At 46.2% G+C, this 26,908-nt stretch overlaps 1 protein-coding gene across 3 annotated transcripts in view; it reads right to left on the reverse strand.

The window, feature by feature from the left end:
* Nucleotides 1-26,908, reverse strand: part of vill (villin-like) — a 166,685-nt gene that overhangs the window by 81,988 nt on the left and 57,789 nt on the right. The window contains exons 1-2 of one of the 3 annotated variants that reach the window (XM_068015724.1): nucleotides 24,394-24,527; nucleotides 18,285-18,385 (exon numbers count right to left, since the gene is read on the reverse strand). The exons of 1 other annotated variant lie outside the window; for it this stretch is intronic. The gene's annotated coding sequence lies outside the window, so the exon portion shown is untranslated. Of the gene's footprint in view, nucleotides 1-18,284; nucleotides 18,386-24,393; nucleotides 24,528-26,908 lie in introns of those variants that run through there. One more of the 3 variants, XM_068015723.1, reaches the window with a different exon arrangement.

A 26,908-nucleotide genomic window follows, 5' to 3' on the forward strand; every position in this document is an offset into this window, starting at 1 on the left:
CAACCTGAGAGGGCAGACGGGGCCTTGGTTTAATGCCTCAACTGAAAGATGGCATCTCTGACGGTGCAGCACTCCCTCAGTACTGCGCTGGAGTGTCAGCCTTGATTACAATCTCAAGTCCCTGGAGTGAGACTTGAGCACACAAGAGGTTGGGAGTGGGATTTATCTTCAGAAGAAGAGAGCAGAACAGGCCGTCACCTGGGAGATATCAACAACCCAACGTCTGGTCCTTTGCCTCCAACCCCCTGTGGATTTTCCCTGTACTTTCTGCCCTTCCCCCTCTATCCTGACCCCACCACTGGTGACCCATTCATCAGCTATCCTGGCATGTACTTGAAGAGGCCTAATTTGCAAGGCAAGGGAGCAAAGGCAGGGGGCTTGTAATAATTGGCTCGCTCTTTCAAAGAGCCAGCACAGGGACAATGGGCCGAAAGGTCTCCTTCTGTGCTGTAAGAATCTATGAGGCTCTCTGGGAGTCCCCTGCTTAAATCCTTCCACCTTTTGTTTTGGGAACTGACATTCTGCAATTCCACCCTTGTACACATTTTAAAAATGTATTTCCAGGATGTGAGTGTCACTGACAAGGCCAGTGTTTATTGCCCATCCCTGGATGCCTGGTAAAGGGTCATCATTCTGAACTGCTGTTAGCAGTCTGATATGAACTGAATGGTTGCTAGGCCACGTCAGGGGGTAGTTAAAAGGCAACCCCATTGGTATGGGACTAGAGTCACATATAGGCCCAGATCGGGTAAAGATACAGGATTGCTTCCCTAAACGGATATTAGTGAACCAGTAACAAAGAAATGCTGGAATCACTCAGCAGGTCTGGCAGCATCTGTGGAAAGAGAAGCAGAGTTAACGTTTCGGGTCAGTGACCCTTCTTCGGAACTCGAGGTTTTCTCTGACAATCTGACCGATTCACGGTCACTTACTGAAACCAGATTTTCTTTAAAACAGAATTGAAATTCTCAAACTGCTGATTCCACATTCTTGGAATTAATTGATCCAGGCCTCTGAATCACAGATCCGTAACAAAACCACAACACTATCCTTCCAGGCACTCCCTCCGCATCAACAAGTAGCTTTTATTTTAATTGGCAGATTGTTGACAATTCCAATCGCAACGTTAACATTCTGTCACCAACACCGCCTATTAATAGAGTTAAGATGCAGCTTGTTCATGATCTAATTGAACATTGGAATGTGCTCGAGGGGCTGAATGGCCTCCTCCTATACTTGCGAACCCATCTCCAGGAATTAAGGATTACTCTCCTGTAACATTCTACCTGAAAAGCTGGTGGAAGCTGATTCTGTAAATAATTTTAGAAAAGAGTTGGGAAGCTACTTGGGGATGAGGAACTGGAAGGGTTGGCAGGGTTGTGGGACTAAACATGACTGCTCTGTCAAAGATCCAGCACAGTCATGATGGGCTGAATGGCCTCCTTCCGAGCTTTAAGGTCCACCACTGCGAGGAACATGCAAGACATAAGTCATAGAAGCATTTAAAAGAATTGTGTTTTTTTTTTTCATTTCTTGTGGACACTTCTGCTAGTTATGAAAATATTGGAGTTGGGGGGAGTGAAGGCTGTTTGACAGACAGTCAAGAATCGTCCAATTGGGTAATGAAGAGTCTGCTTGCTTTCCAATTGGCCACTCAAAGGTGGGGCACGATGAAGATAGGCACGTCAGGCAGCCAATGGTGGGACAGCGGGAACAATGCAGTTGGAGACAGGAGGTCATGTGATGAAATGCCTGGAATACATCCAACCAAGCAGAGTGGACAACTTTACCAACTTCTGCCCCTCTGAGCCTATCCAGTGAGCCCTGTTGGACTGTAGCCATCTACTGCCCATTATTTAGTCCACCAATACAGTACTGCCTGCAAAGGCTCCCATATGACCTGTTAAACAGTCTGGGCTGTGATATAATAATAATTATAGGACTGTTGACTTGATATACCAGACTGGGATAAAGGCCTGCTACTCTACCTGAACCCGACGGGACCCGACGACATGTATCGGGTCGCACTTCCGGGTCCGGCATTCGGGCTCGGGTCAGGCCGGGTTGGACACGCTCTATCACAGGTAAGTGGCTCCAATGTTAATATAATTTTTGGACTGGTTTTGTTACAGTTATTTTAAGCTTGTGCAGATCAGCAACAAAGTGAAAAACAGAAGGTAGGTTAACTGATGGTCGGGTCGGGTCGGGCTTGGGAAAAAATGGAAGGAATCGGGCCGGGTCGGGTTTTTATTTTGCAGACCCAAGCAGGCCTTTAGGCTGGGGTGCGATATAGAGCTGTTAGCCTGGTAACCAGGTTGGGGTGTGATATAGGGCTGTTGACCTGGTAACCAGGCTGGGGTGTGATATAGGGCTGTTAACCTGGTAACCAGGCTGGGGTGTGATATAGGGCTGTTAACCTGGTAACCAGGCTGGGGTGTGATATAGGGCTGTTGACCTAGTAACCAGGCTGGGGTCTGATATAGGCCTGTTGACCTGGTAACCAGGCTGGGGTCTGATAGAGGGCTGTTAACCTGGTAACCAGGCTGGGGTGTGATATAGGGCTGTTGACCTAGTAACCAGGCTAATGTCTGATATAGGCCTGTTGACCTGGTAACCAGGCTGGGGTGTGATATAGGGCTGTTGACTGGGTTACCAGAGTGCTGAGGGCCCATTGTACCAGCAAAGAGTTTTCAGGAAAGGACATGGAGGGAAGAGAAGTCGACAAACAAATGCCAGAGCCAGAAATCTTAAAACAAGACTCACTCATTCCTGCTTCCTATAACCACTAGGGTTGCCAGCTCTGGTCAAACATGTTCTAAGAGGTTTCACCAAATGTCCTCCAATCTCCAACTGCCCCGACCACTAAAAAGTCCTTTGACCCCATTACCAATATTTTTTAAGTTAGGAACAAAAGTGTTCAAGAAAATGTAAAAAAACTAACAAGTTGTTTTAATTCCCTGTGATATTTCGCCCGGAGTTGCTTACAGCATCGTCTAGGAGATTAATCTTTAATTCTGAGAGACTCGAGGCCAATCTTTCAAAGAAAGAAGGGACTGGCATTTCTACAGTGTGTTTCATGACTTTAGGATGTCCCAAGGCGCTTTATAGTCAATTGAAAGACTTTTGAAGTGTAGTTGCTGTTGCAATGCAGGAAACGCAGCAGCCAATTCGTGCACAGCAAGCTCCCACGAACAGCAATGGGATAATGACCAGATAACCAGTTTTTTTTTTGTGTGTCGTTGATTGAGGGATAAATATTGGCCAGGACACCAGGGAGAACTCTCCTGCTTTTCTTTGAAATAGTGCCATGGGATCCTTTATAACCACCTGAGAGGGCAGATAGGCCTTGGTTTAACTGAAAGACAGCGTCTCTGACAGTGCAGCACTCCCTCAATGCTGCACTGGAGTGGCAGTTGGGTTTATGTGCTCAAGTCTCACCACACACACACATTCAAAACCCAATAGATCTCGACATGTTTATAGCTGTGAAGAAATAGGGCTGCTCGGTGAGGATGTAAACAGGGCCAACTGCATGACTGACACCGACTCAAACACGGTAACCCCTGGCAACTAGAGTTCCCATCATCCCTAAAGAATTACTGGCATTTTAAAAGCCCTGACACACATATGGTCGAGCTTACTCTTGTAAAAACTCGATTCTCCACATTTTATTTAGCTTTCTCCACCTCAAAGCCTGAGGCATATCATTAACTCCAGCCCGCAAGCTTCACTCCCTCCATTCAGTCTCCGAGTGACACGTACATTAAGAGCTGCTCTCCAAAAGGATTCTTTCTGAGGTGAGTCACTCCAGACTCATTCTTTCCTAGGTTACCTCAAAACTCAGGAGACCTTGGAATTCCCTGCCTTTTGCAAGCTGCAGCCTTCTAAAAGCCAAACTTGGGAATCGCCTCATCTTTCCGACCGTAGATGGTGCCTTGAATTCTGGCCCTTGACCCTTCAGCTTTGTTTCTCAATTTATAAAAAAAAAAACATGCACTTTTCTTTTTAACTCAGGATTTGGTGTTAGTTATTTATATTGCCCATCCCCAGTTTCCCTGGAAACAACTGAGTGGCGTTGCTCGGCCATTTCAGAACACAATTATGAGTCAACCATGTTGGGTGTGGGACCGGAATCCCATTTCGGCTCAGACTACGCAAGGATGGCAAGTTTCCTTCCCTGTGGTGTCAGCAGTGATTCAGTTGCTAGCATTCTCGCCTGAGTCAGAGGGTTGTGGATTTAAGTCCCACTCCAAGAATTCAAGCACAAAAATCCAGGCTGAAACTCCCAGTGCAGTAACTGAGGGAGTGCTACACTGTCGGAGGTGCTGTCCTTTGAGAACCTAACCCTCTCTGCCCTCTCAGGTGGATGTAAAAGCTTCCACAACACTTGGAGGGCATGATGGTGTAGTGGTAATGTCACTGACCCAGTATTCCAGAAGATAGGGGCTCAATCCCACCATAGCAGTTTAAACATAATTCATTAAAATCTGGAATTGAAAGTTAGTCTCAGTAACGGTGCCATGAAACTATCATCGATTGTTGTAAAGAGCCATGTCATTCACTAATGCCCTTTAAGCCTACATGTGACTCCAGGCCCACAGAGGTCAATCAAGGCAAAGAAATACACAATTAATGGGAGCATACTGAGAGGTGTAGAGGAAGTGAGGGACCTTGGAGTGAATGTCCACAGATCCCTGAAGGTCACAGGACAGGTTGGTAAGGTGGTTAAGAAGATATATGGAATCCTTTCCTTTATTAACCGAGCTATAGAATACAAGAGCAGGGAGGTTATGCTGGAACTGGATAACTCATTGGTTAAGGCACAACTTGAGTACTGTGTGCAGTTCTGGTCACCTCATTACAGAAAGGATGTAATTACACGAGCGAGGCTTCAGAGGAGATTTATGAGGGTGTTGCCGGGACTGGAAAAATGCAGCTATGAGGAAAGATTGGATAGGCTGGGGTTGTTCTCCTTGGAACAGATAAGGCTGAGGGGAGATCTGATTAAAATGTACAAAATTGTGAGGGGCCTGGATAGAGTGGAGGTGAAGGGCTTATTTACCTTACCAGAGGGGTCAGTGATTGGTAGAAAGATTAGAAGGGTGATGAGGAAAAGCTTTTTCACCCAGAGGGTGGTGGGGGTCTGGAACTCACTGCGTGAGAGGGTAGTTGACGCAGAAACCCTCAACTCATTTAAAAGGTATCTGGATGTGCACCTCAAGTGCCGTAACTTGCAGGGCTATGGACCAAATGCTGGAACGTGGTATTAGACTGGGTGGCTCGTTTCTCGGCTGGTGCAGACATGATGGGCCAAGTGGCCTCTTTCTGTGTTGTAAACTTTCTGATTTCTATGATTCAATGTGGTTGACACTGAAATGGCCATGTAAGCCACTCAGTTGTCAAGGGCAATTAAGGATGGGCAACAAATGCTGGCCTTGCCAGCGATGCCCACATGTCTTGAAAGAGTTAAAAAAATATATATTTGGAAGAAACGTGGGGAGTTCTCCCCGGCATCCTGGCCCATATCTAACCCTCAACCAAGATCACTGAAAAACAGAATATCTGGTCATCATCACATTACTGGCTGTGGCAGCTTGCTGTGTGGAAATTGACTGCCACATTTCCAACATAACAACAGTGGCTAGATTCAAATGTGCTTCATTGGCTGTAAAGTGCTTTGGGACGTCCTCTGGTGCTGAAAGATGCTAAATAAATGCAAGTCTTTCGTACTAAACAACTGGCTGCGTAAGAAAATTCTCCGCATCTCCCCTCTGCTTCTTTTGCTAATCGTCTTAAATCTGTGCCCTCTGATTACTGCCCCTCCTGCCAGGGGAAACAGTTTCTCTTCATTTATTCCATCAAAACCCTTCATGATTTTGAACGACTCCATAAAATCTCCTCTTAACCTCCTCAGCTCTAAGGAGAACAACCCCAGTTTCTCTACTCCCTCCACATAACTGAAACCCCTGGTACCATCCTGTCCCAGCTCAGCTCGAACGAGGTCGCTTTGTCGGCACAGAAAGAAGGAGTTGCCTCCATCCACCTCTCATTGGCCATTGATTGAGGAATAAATAGTCTTCACTGCTCTCAGTCTGTGCTCCTGAGCAGTTACCCGGCACCCCTCAACTATCCTCCCCTGGCTGGAGCTTTAAGAAAGTATTTGGTGTCGCAATGCATTCGAAGGAATGTGCTGAAGACAAGCTATGTAAAACCCACATAAGGAATTGAAACCACTTAATTTGAGACAGATACTGACACAGAAGAGCAGGGTTTTTCATACAGCTAGTCACTTCTTGCTAAAATATAAGAGCAATTCCTGCTCCTGGAACATTCTGGTGCTTTTAAAAGACCAAACCGAATTGGGTGGGGGTAGGGGCTGCAATGGCTGGGGATGACACGGGGGACGTCAATGATTGAGATTGCATTCATGGTGTTTGGGAGCAGTAGAGGTTTTTTTTATTCACTCAAGTGATGTCAGCGTCACTGGCCAGGTCAGCATTTATTGCCCATCCCTAATTGCCCTTTCTGAAGGTGGTGGTGAGTCGCCTTCTTGAACTGCTGCAGTCCATCTGGTGCGGGTACACCCACAGTGCTGTTAGGAAGGGAGTTCCAGGATTTTGACCCAGTGACAGTGAAGGAACGGCGATATAGTTCCAAGTCAGGATGGTGTGTGGCTTGGAGGAGAACATACGCACATGTAAACTAAGAGAAGCAGTGGGCTATTCGGCCCCTCGAGCCTGCTCCACCATTCTTTAAGATCATGGCTCATCTGTTTGTGGACCTTTTATATGTTTCAATAAGATCACCTCTCATCCCTCTGAACTCCAATGAATACAGACCCAACCTGTCTAACCTTTCCTCATAAGATAACCTTCTCATCCCAGGAATCAGTCACGTGAACCTTCTCTGAACTGCTTCCAATGCGATTATATCCTTCCATAAGTAAGGAGACCAAAAGTGTATACAATGCTCTAGATGTGATCTCACCAGTGCCCTATACAACTGTAGCAAAACATCTCTACTTTCATATTCCATTCTTGCAATAAACGACAACATTACATTTTCCTTCTTAATCACATGCTGTACCAGCATACTAATGTTTTGTGTTTCGTGTACGAGGACACCCAGATCCCTCTGCATTTCAAAGTTCTGCAATCTTCTCCATTTAAATAATATGTTGTTTTTCTATTTTTCTGGCTAAAGTGGACAAGTTCACACTTTCCCGCATTATACTCCTCTGCCAGATCTTTTCCCACTCACTTAACCTATCTATATTCCTTTGCAGACTCCTTATGTCCTTTTCACAACTTACTCTCCTATCTATCTTTGTGGCATCAGCAAATTTAGCAACAATACACTCTGTCCCTTCACCCAACTTGTAAAAAATGATAGCAACATGCCCACCACCCATGGCCTCCCTTTGAGACCCTGGCACTGCCAGCTTGTTTGAAGGCAGCAGCTGTTTGTTCCTTGATGTGCTGATTTCAGTAGGAACACACAAGGCACTAAGTAATTCCACAAGGCCTGTTAGGTCTCTGCATCATGGCCATTCCCAACATTATTCCTCTGAGGCACTGATAATGGAGCCCGGACTCTGGCCAGTCCAACACACAGCACAGGTCAAGCGCCTGACCTGCCCAACTTTGGCTGTTAAGGGAAGAGGAGGATCCTCTCAAACCTGCACCATTTTTCAGTCAGATTATAGTTTATCAACAGACAAAGAAATTAATAAAGATTCCAGTCTGTAACTCACTCCCGGGTATCCATTATTCAATATATAAACCACTGAAACCCCTCGATTAGATTCCAGTCTGTAACTCACTCCCGGGTATCCATTATTCTATATATAAACCACTGAAACCCCTCGATTAGATTCCAGTCTGTAACTCACTCCCGGGTATCCATTATTCTATAGATAAACCACTGAAACCCCTCGATTAGATTCCAGTCTGTAACTCACTCCCGGGTATCCATTATTCAATATATAAACCACTGAAACCCCTCGATTAGATTCCAGTCTGTAACTCACTCCCGGGTATCCATTATTCTATATATAAACCACTGAAACCCCTCGATTAGATTCCAGTCTGTAACTCACTCCCGGGTATCCATTATTCTATATATAAACCACTGAAACCCCTCGATTAGATTCCAGTCTGTAACTCACTCCCGGGTATCCATTATTCTATATATAAACCACTGAAACCCCTCGATTAGATTCCAGTCTGTAACTCACTCCCGGGTATCCATTATTCAATATATAAACCACTGAAACCCCTCGATTAGATTCCAGTCTGTAACTCACTCCCGGGTATCCATTATTCAATATATAAACCACTGAAACCCCTCGATTAGTTTCCAGTCTGTAACTCACTCCCGGGTTTCCATTATTCTATATATAAACCACTGAAACCCCTCGATTAGATTCCAGTCTGTAACTCACTCCCGGGTATCCATTATTTTATATATAAACCACTGAAACCCCTCGATTAGATTCCAGTCTGTAACTCACTCTGGGTATCCATTATTCTATATATAAACCACTGAAACCCCTCGATTAGATTCCAGTCTGTAACTCACTCCCGGGTATCCATTATTCAATATATAAACCACTGAAACCCCTCGATTAGATTCCAGTCTGTAACTCACTCCCGGGTTTCCATTATTCAATATATAAACCACTGAAACCCCTCGATTAGATTCCAGTCTGTAACTCACTCCCGGGTTTCCATTATTCTATATATAAACCCCCCAAACCCCTCGATTAGATCCCAGTCTGTAACTCACTCCGGGTATCCATTATTCTATATATAAACCACTGAAACCCCTCGATTAGATTCCAGTCTGTAACTCACTCCCGGGTTTCCATTATTCTATATATAAACCCCCCAAACCCCTCGATTAGATCCCAGTCTGTAACTCACTCTGGGTATCCATTATTCTATATATAAACCACTGAAACCCCTCGATTAGATTCCAGTCTGTAACTCACTCCCGGGTATCCATTATTCTATATATAAACCACTGAAACCCCTCGATTAGATTCCAGTCTGTAACTCACTCCTGGGTATCCATTATTCTATATATAAACCACTGAAACCCCTCGATTAGATTCCAGTCTGTAACTCATTCCCGGGTATCCATTATTCTATATATAAACCCCCCAAACCCCTCGATTAGATTCCAGTCTGTAACTCACTCCCGGGTATCCATTATTCTATATATAAACCACTGAAACCCCTCGATTAGATTCCAGTCTGTAACTCACTCCCGGGTATCCATTATTCTATATATAAACCACTGAAACCCCTCGATTAGATTCCAGTCTGTAACTCACTCCCGGGTATCCATTATTCTATATATAAACCCCCCAAACCCCTCGATTAGATTCCAGTCTGTAACTCACTCCCGGGTATCCATTATTCTATATATAAACCACTGAAACCCCTCGATTAGATTCCAGTCTGTAACTCACTCCCGGGTATCCATTATTCTATATATAAACCCCCCAAACCCCTCGATTAGATTCCAGTCTGTAACTCACTCCCAGGTATCCATTATTCTATATATAAACCCCCCAAACCCCTCGATTAGATTCCAGTCTGTAACTCACTCCTGGGTATCTATTATTCTATATATAAACCACTGAAACCCCTCGATTAGATTCCAGTCTGTAACTCACTCCCGGGTATCCATTATTCTATATATAAACCCCCCAAACCCCTCGATTAGATCCCAGTCTGTAACTCACTCCGGGTATCCATTATTCTATATATAAACCCCCTCAAACCCCTCTATTAGATCCCAGTCTGTAACTCACTCTGGGTATCTATTATTCTTTATATAAACCACTGAAACCCCTCGATTAGATTCCAGTCTGTAACTCACTCCCGGGTATCCATTATTCTATATATAAACCACTGAAACCCCTCGATTAGATTCCAGTCTGTAACTCACTCCTGGGTATCCATTATTCTATATATAAACCCCCCAAACCCCTCGATTAGATCCCAGTCTGTAACTCACTCTGGGTATCCATTATTCTATATATAAACCCCCCAAACCCCTCGATTAGATCCCAGTCTGTAACTCACTCCGGGTATCCATTATTTAATATATAAACTATCCAAATCCCTTCGATTAGATCCCAGTTTGTAACTCACTCCCAGGTATCTATCATTCTCTATATAAATCACCCGAACACCTCAATTAGATTCCAGTCTGTAACTCACTCCAAGTTTTGCAGCTTTATAAGGTTTAAATTACGAGGATAGATTGTATTTATTCCCTTGAATATGAAATATAAAATATTAATTGGTGATCTAATTAAGATGATTAAAGGAGTTGATAATTTAGATAGAGAGAAACTATTTTCTCAGGTGGAACTGTCCAGAACACAGGGACATGACCTTACAATTAGAGACAGTCTATTGAGAAGTGATGTCAGGAAGGGTTTGCTCAAAAGGGTGCTGGAAATCTGGAACTCTCTTCCCTCAAAAAGCTGTTGTAGCTAGAGGGTCAATTGAAAATTTCAGAACTGAGATTGAGAGATATTTGTTAGGTAAGGGTTACAGAAACCAGGCAGGTAGATACAGTTAAGATACAGATCAGCCACGATATATTTGAATGGGAGAACAGGCTCAAGCAGCTGAATGTCCCCCTCCTGCTCCCAGGTTTCTTGCTTCCTAATGTCCTGTGTGTGTGTTTTCTCTTTCCTCTCAAGAGACTCACCAGGCTGGCTTGGAGTCAAACTGGGAGTAACATGAGCTGTAGAACCCATCCTTTTTTTTCTCATTTATTCTCAGGATGTCCATTTGGCAGGAAGAATAAAAAAGAAGCATATTATCTAAATGGTGAGAGATTGCAGAGCTCTGAGACGCAGAGGGATCTGGGTGTCCTAGTGCATGAATCACAAAAGGTTAATATGCAGGTACAGCGTGTAAGTAGGAAAGCTAATAGAATGTTATCATTTACTGCAAAGGGAATTGAATACTAAAGTAGGGAGGTTATGCTTCAATTATACAGGGCAATGGTGAGATCACATCTGGAGTACTGTGTACAGTATTGGTCTCCTTATTTAAGGAAGGATGTAAATGCATTGGAAGCAGTTCAGAGAAGGTTTACTAGACTAATACCTGGAATGGACGGGTTGTCTTATGAGGAAAGGTTGGACAGGCTAGGCTTGTATCCACTGGACTTTAGAAGAGTAAGAGGCGACTTGATTGAAACATATAAGATCCTAAGGGGTCTTGACAGGGTCGATGTGGAAAGGATGTTTCCCCTTGTGGGAGAATCTAGAACTAGGGGTCACTGTTTAAAAATAAGGGGTCACCCACTAAATACAGAGATGAGAATTTCTTTCTCTCAGAGGGTTCTGAGTCTTTGGAATTCTCTTCCTCAAAAGGTGGTGGAAGCAGAGTCTTTGAATATTTATAAGGCAGAGGTAGATAGATTCTTGATAAACAAGGGGGTGAAAGGTTATTGGGGTTACAATCAGATCAGCCATGGTCTTGTTGAATGACGGAGCAGGTTCAAGGGGCCAAGTGACCTACTCCTGCTCCTAATTCATAAGTAGGATGTGGGCATTGCTGGCAGGGCTAGCATTTATTACCCATTGCTAATTGCCCTTTTGAAGATGGTGGTGAGCCACCTTCATGAACCAACGGAGTCTGATACAACCCAGTGGCTTGTCAGACTATTTCAGAGGGCAGTTAAGAACCAACCACATTGCTGTGGGTCTGGAGACACATGTAGGCCAGACCAGGTAAGGACAGCAGATTTCCTTCCCTAAAGGACATTCATGAACCAGATGGGTTTTAGGACAATCTGGTAGTTTCATGGTCACCAAAAATTGGCTCCAAAATTGGCTTAGTGGCAGGAGGTAGAGGGTGATGGTCGAGGGTTGTTTTTGTGAGTGGAAGCCTGCGACCAGTGGTGTACCACAGGGATCGGTGCTGGGACCCTTGCTGTTTGTAATATACATTAATGATTTAGACATGAATATAGGAGGTATGATCAGTAAGTTCGCAGATAACACAAAAATTGGTGGTGTCGTAAATAGTGAGGAGGAAAGCCTTAGATTACAGGATGATATAGAAGGGCTGGTGAGATGGGCAGAGCAGTGGCAAATCCTGAGAAGTGTGAGGTGATGCATTTTGGGAGGACTAACAAGGCAAGGGAATATACAATGGATGGTAGGACCCTAGGAAGTACAGAGGGTCAGAGGGATCTTGGTGTACTTGTCCATAGATCATTGAAGGCAGCAGCACAGATAGATGAGGTGGTTAGGAAGGCATATGGGATACTTGCCTTTATTAGCCGAGGCATAGAATATAAGAGCAGGGAGGTTATGATGGAGCTGTATAAAACACTAGTTAGGCCAGAGCTGGAGTATTGTGTATAGTTCTGGGCACCACACTATAGGAAGGATGTGATTGCACTGGGGAGGGTGCAGAGGAGATTCACCAGGATGTTTCCTGGGCTGGAGTATTTCAGCTATGAAGAGAGACTGAAAAGGCTAGCTTTATTTTCCTTAGAGCAGAGAAGGCTGAGGGGAGATATGATTGAGGTATATAAAATTATGAGGGGCATTGATAGGTTAGATAGGCAGAAAATTTTTCCCTTAGCGGAGGGGTCAATAACCAGGGGGCATAGATTTAAAGTAAGGTGCAGGGGGTTTAGAGGGGATTTGAGGAAAACTTTTTTCACCCAGAGGGTGGTTGGAATCTAGAATGCACTGCCTGAAGAGGTGGTAGAGACAGGAACCCTCACACCATTTAAGAAGCATTTAGAGGAGCACTTGAAACGCCATAGCATACAAGGCTACGGGCCAAGTGCTGGAAAATGGGATGAGAATGGTTAGGTGCTTGATGGCCGGCATGGACACAATGGGCCGAAGGGCCTGTTTCTGTGCTGTATAACTCAATGACTCTGTGACCATTACTGATACTAGAGTTTTAATTCCAGATTTATTTAATTAAGCACTGTGAGATCTGAACTCATGCCTCCAGCTCATTAGTTCAGGGAGGGAACAGTAAAAGAATCACTATGCTACTGTTTCTTTTGTTAAGTGGCACAATAAGAGGAATGTGAGGTATGCATCTCCACTACAGCCCTGGCACTGAATCAAACCTGCCCCCCACTCACCTCTCTCAAAATCATGCAATTATCAGTAAATGTCAAGTAAAGGTGATTTTTAACAGGATTTATGAATTCCTACCCAGAGTTTGGCAGTATGATGAAAGGTGTTATTGTAAGCTGACCACTCTGACATTAGGTTCGGCATGGGGGAAAGAAAATAATTATGGAGCTGCGGTTGCCATGGTAATGGAGCGTAAAAAGAAAGCAAGGTGGGACCTTTTCCAAAAAAACCTCCGGGGCAATGTATTTTAGCGCCTTTGCTACAATTGTAGGCAGCCCGTAGATGCACCAGCTTTCTGTTTTAACTTTTAAAAAAAATAGAATGATCTCTTTTCCTTTCCACCAGCGTGGCCCTGATTCCGGAAGAGGACTGGTCTTAGGCCTGCTCTGACAGCAACTGAAGGACCAGGTCTGGCACCTGCTCTGTCAGGAGCTGAGAGGTCTGGAGTGAGGCCTGTTCTCAGAAGCACAGGCCTGATCCAAGGCTTGCTCTGTCAGGAACTGAGAGGCCTGGAGTGAGGCCAGGAGCTCACAGGCATGAACTGAGGCCTGCTCTGTCAGGAGCGGAGAGGCCTGATCGAAGTTTTCTCTGTCAGAAGGTTCAAGAAGTCAGTTCACTGCCACCTTTTCAAGGCCTTATCCACAATGCCCGCATCCCGAGAATGAATAAAAAAGCTAAAAAGCAGTTCATCTGATCATTAACTCATTTCTGTTTGTGGGAGCTTGCTGTGCACAAATTGACAGCCATATTTGCTATATTATAACAGTGACTACACTTCAAAATGTACTTCATTGGCTGCATGTAAACAATTTTAGGATGTTCTGAAGTCTTTCTTTATTCTTATAGGTCAACTCAATCCTTACAAATTTCTTCATGAATATCCATCCTGAAAGGAGCCTATCCTTTCTCTTCTTTTTCCCAATTTCCTTCTCACCTTCTGAATGTAGCAAGTGATTCCATTTCTTGGGCTACGGTTTTGTGATCACTGGCTCCTCTCCAGTACCTCAAAGACAAGGCCCTTCTTCACACAGAGCCCAGCTCGGTGAGCTATTTGACTGCAGTCCAATTCTCTCCAGGCTGGCCTCCCATTTACCACCCTCAGTAAATCTGCAGCTCCTCCAAAAACTGCTGCCCGTGTCCTGACCTGCACCAAGTCCCATTCACTCATCACCCCTGTGCTCACTGAGCTTTATTGGCTCACTGTTGGGCAATGCCTCGCTCTTAAAATCCTCATCCTTGTTTTCAAATCCCTCTGTGGTCTCACCTCCTCCCTATCTCTGTCACCTCCTCCCTATCTCTGTCACCTCCTCCAGCCCCTACGAGCCTCCGAGATCTCTGCGCTTCTCTAATTCTGGCCTCTTCCACATCACTCCACCATTGATGGCCATGCCTTTCGGCCCTAAGCTCTGGAATTCCCTCCCTCAACCTTCACTCCTCCTTTAAGTCACTCCTTAACATTACCAAGTCACTCGGCTTTACGTCTCCTTATGTGGCTCAGTGTCAACATTTTGACTGATACTCTCCTGTGACGCGCCTTGGGACGCTGTACTACCTTAAAGGTGCTATATAAATGTAAGTTGTTGTTGTTGAGTTAGCTGTTCCCCTCAACTTTTCCAACGTTATTCCTACCAAGTTGTAAGCATTGTATTCCTCCTTAAGAATTGGCGGATAGCAGTAACGGCGGGGGGGGGGAGTAGGATACGGTAGCACAGTGGCTATGTTACTCGACAAGTAATCCTGAGATCAAATCCCACCACAGCAGCTAAGGAACGTAAATTCAGCTAATTCAATAAACGTGTACTTGAAAAGTCAGTATCAGTAGTGGTGATAACTCACGCATAAATACCTTTGATAGCAAGAAACCTGCTGTCCTTACTGGGCATGATCTATATATGACTGGAGACCAACAGAAATTGACTCTTAACTCTAAAATAGCCGAGCAAAGTCACTGACTTGTATCACAGTAGCATGAAAAACTTTAACCCACATGCACTGTAGTGATTCAAGAAGGCGGTTGACCATCACCTCCTCAAGGGAGGTTGGCCTTGCCAATGAATGAATAAAACAATTGTGGGTGGTACCAGTAAATGGGGAATTGGGGGATGGCACCAGTGATTAGGCTTCTCATACAATATCCTACTGTACAGAACTGAAAGGTTATAATGAACTGGAAAGACTGAACAGACTAGGGGGTGACTTAGTGGAGGTTTTGAGAATGATGAAGCGGTTCAATAGGGCAGACATAGAGAAGATGTTTCTATTTGAGGGGGAGTCCAAAACTAGGGGCCAAAAAATATAAGATAGTCTCTAATAAATCCAGTTCAGGAGAAACATCTTCACCCAGAGAGCGGTGAGACTGTGGAACTTGCTACCACAGGGAGTGGCTGAGGCGAATTGCAATGAAGCATAATAGGAAACACATGAGGGAGAAAGGAACTGAAGGATATGCTGGTCGGGTGAGATGAATTAGGGTGGGAGGAGGCTCGTGTTCAGTATAAACACTGGCACAGATTTGTTGGCATGAATGGCCTGTTTCTGTGCAGCAATTTTCAATGTAATAAGGAAGGGTTAAAGATCATCTCAGTTAGTACCTAATGGAATTTATAGGAGTTAAGACAGGTTATTTGGCCCATCTAGTCCATACTGGGTGTCTACCTTACCCAAGCAAATGGTTCTAATCACGTTTACCCACCCTGTTCCCATATCCTCTTTGCTCAGTAGGCCACTTAGGATTGCCAACCCTCCAGTACTGCCCTGAAGTCTCCAGGACGTGAAGATTAATCTACCAGACACTGCTGCAAGAACCAACAGGGTGAAAAATCATAGGGGCATTAAAAAAAAATTTTTTTTTTGTTGTAAATTTTCATTCAACACTTGTGTTTATTCGTTGTAAAAATATTTAGAGCTGGGGATAAAAGGCTGTTTGACTGGGGAAGGTGCAAGTCAAGTGTTGAAACCTCCAGGAAAGCATCCAACCAGACCTGGCAACCCTCAGGCAGCTCCAACAGGAAGTCAGGCCTCTCTGTACAGAGTCACCTGTTTAACAATTGGACCAGTGCACCATGTTTAACCAAGCTGGTTTCATTGCACACACCTTCCTATTGTCTCATAGAAAGCAGTTCAACCCATTCTGAAAACAAAACCAAACAAAACAGGAGGGAGCGACTTGTAAAGGCTCCATTACTTGCTCGCTTGCCAACATTCTGCTATTGCATTCAATCTCATCCCACAGATCCACCTGCTCCCAGTAACCTGTTACAGCCAGAGAGAAAAGAAGGAACTTACATAATTGTAGCCGCTGTTGAAAATGTAAGAAACGCAGCAGCCAATCTGTGCACAGCAAGCTCCCACAAATTGCTAATGTTGTCCCCTTGTTTAAGAAGGGTAGCAGGGATAATCCAGGTAATTATAGACCGGTGAGCCTGACGTCAGTGGTAGGGAAGCTGCTGGAGAAGATACTGAGGGATAGGATCTATTCCCATTTGGAAGAAAATGGGCTCATCAGTGATGGGCAACATGGTTTTGTGCAGGGAAGGTCATGTCTCACCAACTTAATAGAATTCTTTGAGGAAGTGACAAAGTTGATTGATGACGGAAGGGCTGTCGATGTCATATACATGGACTTCAGTAAGGCGTTTGATAAGGTTCCCCATGGCAGGCTGATGGAGAAAGTGAAGGCGCTTGGGGTCCAAGGTGTACTAGCTAGATGGATAAAGAACTGGCTGGGCAACAGGAGACAGAGAGTAGCAGTAGAAGGGAGTTTCTCAAAATGGAGACGTGTGACCAGTGGTGTTCCACAGGGATCCGTGCTGGGACCACTGTTGTTTGTGATATACATTAATGATTTGGAGGAAAGTATAGGTGGACTGATTAGCAAATTTGCAGACGACACTAAGATTGGTGGAGTAGCAGATAGTGAAGGGGACTGTCAGAGAATACAGCAGAATATAGATAGATTGGAGAGTTGGGCAGAGAAATGGCAGATGGAGTTCAATCAGGGCAAATGCGAGGTGATGCATTTTGGAAGATCCAATTCAAGAGTGAACTATACAGTAAATGGAAAAGTCCTGGGGAAAATTGATGTCCAGAGAGATTTGGGTGTTCAGGTCCACTGTTCCCTGAAGGTGGCAACGCAGGTAAATAGAGTGGTCAAGAAGGCATACGGCATGCTTTCCTTCATCGGACGGGGCATTGAGTACAAGAGTTGGCAGGTCATGTTACAGTTGTATAGGACTTTGGTTCGGCCACATTTGGAATACTGCGTACAGTTCTGGTCGCCACATTATCAAAAGGATGTGGATGCTTTGGAAAGGGTGCAGAGGAGGTTCACCAGGATGTTGCCTGGTATGGAGGGCGCTAGCTATGAAGAGAGGTTGAGTAGATTAGGATTATTTTCATTAGAAAGACGGAGGTTGAGGGGGGACCTGATTGAGGTGTACAAAATCATGAGAGGTATAGACAGGGTGGATAGCAAGAAGCTTTTTCCCAGAGTGGGGGTTTCAATTACTAGAGGACACGAGTTCAAAGTGAAAGGGGAAAAGTTTAGGGGGGATATGCGTGGAAAGTTCTTTACGCAGAGGGTGGTGGGCACCTGGAACGCATTGCCAGCGGAGGTGGTAGATGCGGGCACGATGGAGTCTTTTAAGATGTATCTAGACAGATACATGAATGTGCAGGAAGAAAAGAGATACAGAAGCTTAGAAAATAGGCGACATGTTTAGAGAGAGGATCTGGATCGGCGCAGGCTTGGAGGGCCGAAGGGCCTGTTCCTGTGCTGTAATTATCTTTGTTCTTTGTTCTTAAACAGCAATATGATAATGACCTGATAATCTGTTATTTTTAGTGTTGTTGGTTGAGGGATAAATATTGGTCAGGACACTGGGGAGAACGCCCCTGCTCTTCGTCAAAGTAGCAGATGGGACCTTTTACGTCCACCTGAGAGGGGGAGATGGGACCTCGGTTTGATCTTTCATCTGAAACCTAGCGTCTCTGACAGTGCAGCACTCCCTCGGTGCTGCACTAGGCGTGTCAGCCTGGATCCTGTGCTCAAGTCTCTGGAGTCGGTCTCAAACCCACAACCTTCTGACTCCGAGGCGAGAGTGTCACCCACTACACTCTTCCCTCACGTGCCCTCTGCCCGTACCTGCTTCCTTTGTACACCTGGCTCTTTCGGAACTGCACTGGTGGAAGTCTGCAGCAGATCCCCTTGGATAGTGCCAGATGTGAGAAGACCCAATTCAGACTCTGGATGGAAAATAATAAAACTGAGGGCCTGAACTTTACAACAAGTGACAAAGCTCATCTGAACATCATCATTATGGTTAAAAGCAGCATTCCACTAAGCTCAGTATCCGAATTTAAGAACATGGAAATTATTAGAGAAAGAAGGACAAAGGCCCATTTACTTCACCTTCTACTCTCTGGTTAGTCACAGGATACAACGATAATGGGAATTTTTGGACTGAGCATAGCAATAAATCTCCATTCATTCAACAACAGACAGCAACTCAAGGCGAGGAGAAACCTCCAGTGTTGGAGAGCTTTGTGAACTATGAGTCCAACCAATGTCGCCTGTTCCTCACAAGCATGTTACACTTTACCACACGTCACGTCTCAAGTTACTCATCCCCTCTATCCCAAAGTGTTATTTTCAGAAAGAAATCTGCCTAATTTGTATTTGAATGAATTGATACTAGATGCATCCACCGCCTCCCCAGTTCCGTAGATTGAACACTCACTTGCTGAAATATTGTTTCTGCAGGTTCGTTTTGTATTTAAATGCAGGCCATATCCTTGGGTTCCTGCTGTTCAGGACAAGGGGAAATAGTTTGTCATGGTTTACATTAGTTAGGGGTGTCAACTCTTGTTGGATGTAAATCCTGCAGGTTTCAGCATTTGACCTCTCACCTCCAACTGCTTGCCCTGCCCCACACCCTCCTATTGGTCACCCAATCCTCACTGTGCTCCGCCTTCCCGCACCGATTGGTAAGCGAACAGACTCTGACCTGATTGGATGATTCTTGAGTGTCAGTCAAACAGCCTTTTATGCCAATCTCCAACATCGACATAACTATTTAAACAGAAAGTGTTCAAACAACAACACACAATATTCTCATAGAAACATACAGCACAGAAAGGGGCCATTTGGCCCATTGTGCCTGTGGCAGCTCTTTAAAATGATTTACGGAATCAGCTTCCACCACCTTTTCAGGTAGAATGTTCCAGATTCCGACTCTCTCCTCATAACTAAAGTCCCTCATCCCTGGCAAACCTCCTCTGCACCCTTCTTAAGTCCTTTATATCTTTCCTGATGTGTGATGTTCAGAATTGTCCCCAAAACACCAACTGAGGCCTAACCAATGATTTATAAAATTCTAGCATCATCACTTTGCTTTTATATTGCATTCCTCTATTTATAAACCCAAATAACCCATATGTTTTTTTAACCATCTTTATCAACTTTCCCTGCCTCCTGTAAGGATTTGTGTGTATGGACACCAAGATCTCTCTGCTCACATACTCTTTAAAACCATAGCATTTATAGTACACTGTCTTTCCATATCAGTCCTTGCATAGAGCATCACTTCACACTTCTCCGTACTGTTCCTCACACCAGAGTCCTGGAAATTAACCAATAATTCCTGGAGAGACAGGCAGCTACTGGAGGCTAAAAAAAGTTAGAAGAAATAATTAAAGGAGCCCCTCCCTCACGCACCAAACTCCCACTTTAAACTCTGTGCACTCAAATTTATTTTCTTCTTAATTTATGTTCCCCTCCTCACCGAACTCCCTCAATTACCAAACTCCCTTCTTAACACTCTGTTCCCTCAAGCAGCACTGAGAGTCGCCTGAATTTATACTCTGAAAACAATGCTGTGTCAGCTCCGCTGGAGCTCAAACCAGTTTAAGCTAGCTACTTAATTAACTAGCTACAGCTACTCTCAGGGTGTTAGTATACCTAACTCTAACACCGGTTCTATCTCTGCCCTTTTCCATAATTATGTTAAATCTGACTGAATTATGATCACTACTACCAAAATGCTGCCTGACCTGCTGAGTGTTTTCCACCATTTTCTGCTTTTACTGGGGAAAGCTGGCCTCCTATCTCCATAGTCCCAGTGTAGAACCACCCCAACGTCAACTAGCTTGAAGCAGGAGGCCAAGATCAGCTCCAAACTTCATGACTGAATGCTGAGTACCAAACTCATAGAAAACACTTTTTTAAAAATTCATTCTGGGGATGTTAGAGTCCCTAATTGCCCTTGAGAAGGTGGTGGTGAGCTGCCTTCTTGAATTGCTGCAGTCCTTTGGGTGTAGGTGCACCCACAATGCTATTAGGGAGGGAGTTCCAGGTTTTTGACCCTACGACAGTGAAGGAACATGATACAGTTCCAAGTCAGGATGGTGTGTGTGACTTGGAGGGGAACTTGTTTCCAACATATTGCTCCTTCACTCAATTTCATAATCAGAACTGAGAAAAGGTATCTCCTTCCTCAGTTACTTTTTCCTCTTGTTCTGCACCACACCTGTCATTGCACTAACCTGTTAGAGGGCAGGAGGATGATTGTCCCTTCTTGTGCTCACACTCTCAGTTATTGCTGGAGTTTCTGTTAGTTAGTTAGTTAGTTAGAGATACAGCACTGAAACAGGCCCTTTGGCCCACCTAGTCTGTGCCGACCATCAACCACCCATTTATACTAATCCTACACTAATCCCATATTCCTACCACATCCCCTATCGCCTACCTATACTAGGGGCAATGTATAATGGCCAATTTAACTATCAACCTGCAAGTCTTTGGCTGTGGGAGGAAACCGGAGCACCCAGCGGAAACCCACGCAGTCACAGGGAGAACTTGCAAACTCCGCACAGAATTGACCCAGGTCGCTGGAGCTGTGAGGCTGCGGTGCTAACCACTGCGCCACTGTTGTGCTGGCACCTCCCCCTCTTGGAAATGCAGGTGTGTGATAATTGCAGAAAGACCACCTAATTAGCAAATCTACCACCACTGTACCTCATTCAGCTAACTCACGCCTCCCTCTGCCACAGTTCACCCTCCTGTCAATGTTCCCTAGCAACTGTCTGAGATTAAGCCAGTCTGTTTGCAACCTTGGTGTCACATTTGACCCCGAGATGAGCTCCCGACCTCATATTCATGCCATCACTAAGACCGCCTATTTCCACCTCTGTAACATTGTCCGACTTTGCCCCTGCCTCAGCTCATCTGCTGCTGAAACCCTTATTCATGCCTTCATTACCTACAGACTTGACCATTCCAATGCACTCCTGGCTGGTCTCCCACATTCTACCCTCCATAAACCTAAGGTCATCCAAAACTCTGTTGCCCGTGTCTTTACTCACACCAAGTCCTGCTCCCCCATCGCCCCTGTGCTCACTGACCTGTATCAGCTCCTGGTCAAGCAACGCCTCGATTTAAAAGTTCACACCGTTGTTTTCAAACCCCTCCGAGGCCTCACCCCTCCCAATCTCTGTAATCTCCTCCAGCCTCATAACCCTCCAAGATATCTGCACTCCTCTAATTCCAGATTCTTGAGCATCCCTGATTTTAACCACTTCACCATTGGTGGCCGTGCCTTCAGCTGCCTAGGCTCCAAGCTCTGGAATACCCTCCCTACATCTTTCCACCTCACTTTCCTCCTTTAAGACACTCCTTAAAACCTACCTCTTTGACTAAGCTTTTGGTTATCTGACCCAATATCTCCTTTTGTGGCTCATTGTCATACTTTGTTTTATAATGTTCCTGTAAAGCACCTTGGAACGTTTTATTACGTTAAAGGCACTATATAAATATAAGTTGTTGTTGTTGTCTAGATCACTGTAGCTCAACACCAGATGATGTTCAGATGAGGACAGAGACTCGGGACAGTACAGAGGTCAGCTGCTGCAGCGTGTGTCCCACACAATGGGATAACGCACGATTTACCCTCGAGGTTCCGACACAGGGAGGCTCACCCACTATCAATGCTTACACATGAAGAACGGCCACTTGGTAAGATACCAGAGGGGCTCCAGGGCCCATGGAATAGTAGCCCACATCCTTAGGAGAGGACGGACAAGAGGATACAATGGAGGGGAAGGGAGGAGAGGACAGGGAGAGAGGATGGGAGAAGGGGAGAGGGATGGAAGGAGATATGAAGGATGGGAGGAGGAGAGGAGAGAGAAGTGAGGGTGGTCAAAGGAGAGGTGAGGGGCAAGAAGAGGGAGAGCAGAGGAGAAGCAGAGGAAGAGAGGGTTGGAAGGAGAATGGTGGAAAGAGAAGTGAGGGACAGGAGAGGGACAGGAGGAGGTGAGGGAAGGGCAAAGCAGAAAGAGAAGGGAGGAGAAGTGAGGGAGGGAGGAGGGGTGAGGGGAGGGAGGCAAGGAGAGGGGTGGAAAGAGAGTGAGTGGCAGGAGGAAGAGAGGGGCAGGAGGAGGGGAGGGAGGAAAAGAGAGGAGAAGGGAGGGAGGTGGAGAGAGGATGTAGGAGTGGAGAGGGGAGGGAGGGAGGAGTGGGGAGGGGAGGGAGGGAGGAGTGGAGTGGAGTGGAGTGGGGATGGGAGGGAGGAGTGGAGTGGGGAGGGAGGTGGAGAGGGAAGGGAGGGGGGAGTGAGGAGTGGAGAAGGGAGGGAGGAAAGGCATGGAGGGAGGAAAGGAGGGGAGGGAGGAGAGTGGAGAGTGGAGAGTGGAGAGTGGAGAGTGGATCTTTCCCAAAGTGCACAGTTCCACGGCCACAATCTCGTCTGAACAAATAACACTGACCCACATTGTACGTCATCAGCCTAATATCGATTATTGTTCCTGAAACCCTGCAAAGCACCAGCAATGAATAACACTGACTTGCAAAACTCATTTAACTCTTTCATTCATTAATAAGCAGACCCGGGGATTTTGTCCTCAGCTGAGATTTAAGTAACTGGAGCTCCCCTGCACCAACCAAACCCCTACCCCTCCCCTGTGAATTATTGGGTACACGGGGAGGAGGAAATGATTACAGGGATCTGGACTGGGACTCTATGTCCTCACACATTGTACAGTGAAGTAGTGATGTTCTGGCCAGATTTTACAACAATGACTGCAACCACCTTGGGAGGCAGTGGAGTTCGGGGAGGAGTGTGGAGGGGGAGTCACAGATGTTTCAGAAAAGACTTCTTCCTCCCCAGCAAATGTGACTTGGGTTTACTCAGCTCCACTCACCCAGCACTTGGCGGCCTGTCTGAGATAGGGCACTCGCTGCAGAGAGCAGGAAACCTGCTGCCACTGGACCAGTAGCAGTGCAGAGAAGGTCTTTAGGACCTCCAGTTAGCAGACCAGGCAAAGCAGGAGGTAATGGGATATTCCAGAACCTGCTGCGGCATTCCATCATTGTCCGGTGACAAAAACACCCAGAAACCAACCCGGGGACAGGTGGAGGAAACGGAAACAATATGTCCTGTGCTCATCTCCCCCTCTGCACCCTCCCCTCCTGCACCCTTTTCCCCACACACACCCCATCCTCCTCTTCTGCACCCTCCTTCCCTACACCCACCTCTCCTGTGCCCTCCCACAACCCCCCCCCCCCCCCCCCCTCCCCACCTGCACCTTTTTTAAAAATCCCCCATAACTCTCTTTCTTTTAGGAAAACATGGGTTTGGACAGATTGAAATGCGTTAATATATTGGAAGTTGAGTGATGTGGGGGATGGGAGAGTGGAGGCGCTCACCAAATCCTTAATGATTCTCATCTGCTGCACAACAAGAGCAGCTCAGGCCAGAGTCCAATTCTTTCAGGCGATGAATCTATCCTTTGCCGTGCACTGACCCACTGCCTAGCTCACTGGGGAGTGCTGGGGGGAGAATCTACCTGTTTTAATAAGTCGAGTCAGAAATCTCAGTGTTTTAGGATTATCTTGCACTCACTAGTGAAATTCAGTACAAACGTTTGCTTCGTATGTTGACAGCAACTTGCACGAGGGGTTCGATCCCGGCCACTTCCATCAAACGCTCTACAAAAACACTGTTGCTACATCCTATTGATTCACAACCCATTCGTCGTGACTTTAAGATGTTTGATTTTACATTCTTTGTGTGACTTACAAACACACACAGACGCAAATCGGTTCCATGTGTGCCACAGATTCAGCAGCTCTGTAATCATTACTGCAGAAAAGTTAACGGGCATGTTCATTTAATGATGATAAACAGCTCAAACCCTGCTGGTGACGGAGAGAAATATTTCCAATCACCTTCACGAGATATTTAACAAGCTCTATTTACCTGAGGTGAGAGTGTGTACACACAGTCAGTCCAGTGCTCAATCCGTCCTTACTGGCCCCACTAAACTCCCCTTAATAAAAGCTTTTCAACGTCTCCACTGCTTATCCGACCCAAGCGGACTTGTCAATGTCGGAAATGAGTTCATGCATAAACAAGGCGGGGCTTATTCTAGCCAGCCTGGGACATGCTCGAGTTCACAGTTTTCCTGAGCTACACCCTGGTGTCACTTTATCAGCACCGTTGCCTCAACATAAATCACCAAATTAACATCAACTTGCATTTATATAGTGCCTTTAACACAGTAAGACATCCCAAGGCACTTCACTGGAGCGTGATCTGACGGAAATGAGCACCGGGCCACACAAGGAGATACTCGGGCAGGCTAAAGCTCGGTCAAAGAGGTAGGTTATAAGGAGAGTCTAAAAGGAGGAAAGTGAGGCGGAGAGGTTTAGAGAAGGAATTCCAGAGCTTGGGGGCCCAGGCAGCTGAAGGCATGGCTGCCAATGGTGGAACGATTAAAATCGGGGATGCTCAAGAGGCCGGAATTAGAGGAACGCAGATATCTGGGGCTGGAAGAAATTACCCAGATAGGGAGGGGAGAGGCCATGGAGGGATTGGATGAATATTTTAAAATGGAGGCATTGTCGACTGGGAGCCAAGGTAGACCAGTGAGCACAGGGGTGATGGGTGAATGGGACTTGGTGTGAGTTGCAATATGGGCAGCAGAGGTTTGGCTGAGCTGAAGTTTACAGAGGGATAGGATAAGTTCAATGGTTGAGGGTCATTGTCGGGCGAAACACAGAGGAGGAAGGATCCAAGATGGCACGTACAATCTCAGAATGTGCTAGAAGTGCGCTATATTGGTTAGGGCGCCCTTTACTCAGTGGGGCTCCCACCTTGAACAGGCAATAGGCCCATTGGCAACAGGGGGGGGGGGGAGGCAGCTGTGGGAGGGGGGGGGGGGTGCGGTGAACCCCAAACTTTGTTCAGGCCCCATTGTTGAAATGGGAGGTGACTGAGCACAGATGTGCGTCATGTCTGCTGCGATCAGTTCTCCTAAAAGCTCATTTGGAGAGCTGGTGCAGACACGATGGGCCAAATGGCCTCCTTCTGCACTATAACAATTCTGTGATTCTGAGCAGGATGTTGCTCCCCTGCATCTACCCACCAGCACTGGAACACTCCTCCCTGCTCCAATTTAAAACCCCGGCCTCTACCAGCCACTGCTCCTTTGACCCCCATCCCCACTGGTCAGCTGACCCATTTCCCTCAGTCCTGTCATCATCCTCTTTAGGTGCCAGCACTCTAATTAAGCCCTGATCTTGGCTCAGGCCTCCATTTGTTTTTAACTATGCATTGATACTGTTTTGGGATTTAATTCATCGCACCACTGCACCAGCAAACCCATGGGCTGAGTTTTCCCAGCCCACTGCAGACAGGTTCAGCGGTGGGGGTGGAGGTGAAGCTGGTAAAATATGGGTGAGCCATGTTGGGATGGTCCCCCGAGGCATTCCCGGCTCCGGGACACTTCCCCAGGGTTGGCCTGGGAACCCGGTCGGCTGCCCGCTCCCTGGAGGCAGGGGGCCAATTAGAGCAATTAAGGCCCCACTTAGGGACCATCTTGTGCCAGCGCTGGTATTGTCTCACTGTCGGAGCGCACCCCCTCCCACCCCCCCCCCCCACTGAGTGCAGGGGCCGCAAGCTCAGTCAAGATGGCCTCCCGGCAGAACGGTAGTCATCGGGGCGGAGGGTTTTGTGCCCCAATGACAGAGCTGCAACCACATCCGTTACTACTCCGATGGAGTGGTTTCCCCTCCACCCCGATGGCCCATGGGCTTCAGGGCTCTTCATTTGAGGAGTGCCCTGCAGGCAACCAAGGGCACCTCCATGTTGAGGCACCCTTGTGCCCGCCTCTCCTGGTGGGGCCGCTGGCCGCACATCCCTGCGGGACCCCTGGTCTACCCAGTGTCTTTAATCAGATGGGGCACCCGGAGACAGCTTCTCCGTGGGTTGCCACCAGGAAGCTCGTGACGGACATCCCGCTATGGCCACTTCCAGGTTCCCAACCCAGCTTTGAGGCCGATGTCGGGATCACGACGCGCCTGGGGAAATCCAGGCCCATGAATTCAAATTCCATCCCAGCAAATGGATTCAATAAAATTATGGTCAGTTCTGGCTGGCACTGGCACAGAACTAAACGACCATTAAAAACTTCTAGATTGTTGTTAAAAAAAAAACCCAACTGAATGTCTAACGTCCTTCAGGGAAGGAAACCTGTCGCCCTTAACCCGGTCTGCATGGGCCCATTGTAACTGCAGTTCCACATGACGCAATTGGCTCTTAGGTAACTCTCAGTGTAACTCAGGACGGTCCTTGCCAGTGACACCCACGTCCTCAAGAGCATGTTAATAAAGTTTCCAGGATGATCCTGGAGTCTCCAGGAATTAAAGATTAATCTGTGAGCAACTCCAAGAGAAAAATTAGCAGGGGCATGTTTTATTTTCATTTTTCTTTG

Source organism: Heterodontus francisci, chromosome 2 (genome assembly GCF_036365525.1).
Source record: "Heterodontus francisci isolate sHetFra1 chromosome 2, sHetFra1.hap1, whole genome shotgun sequence".
Classification (NCBI taxonomy): domain Eukaryota; kingdom Metazoa; phylum Chordata; class Chondrichthyes; order Heterodontiformes; family Heterodontidae; genus Heterodontus; species Heterodontus francisci.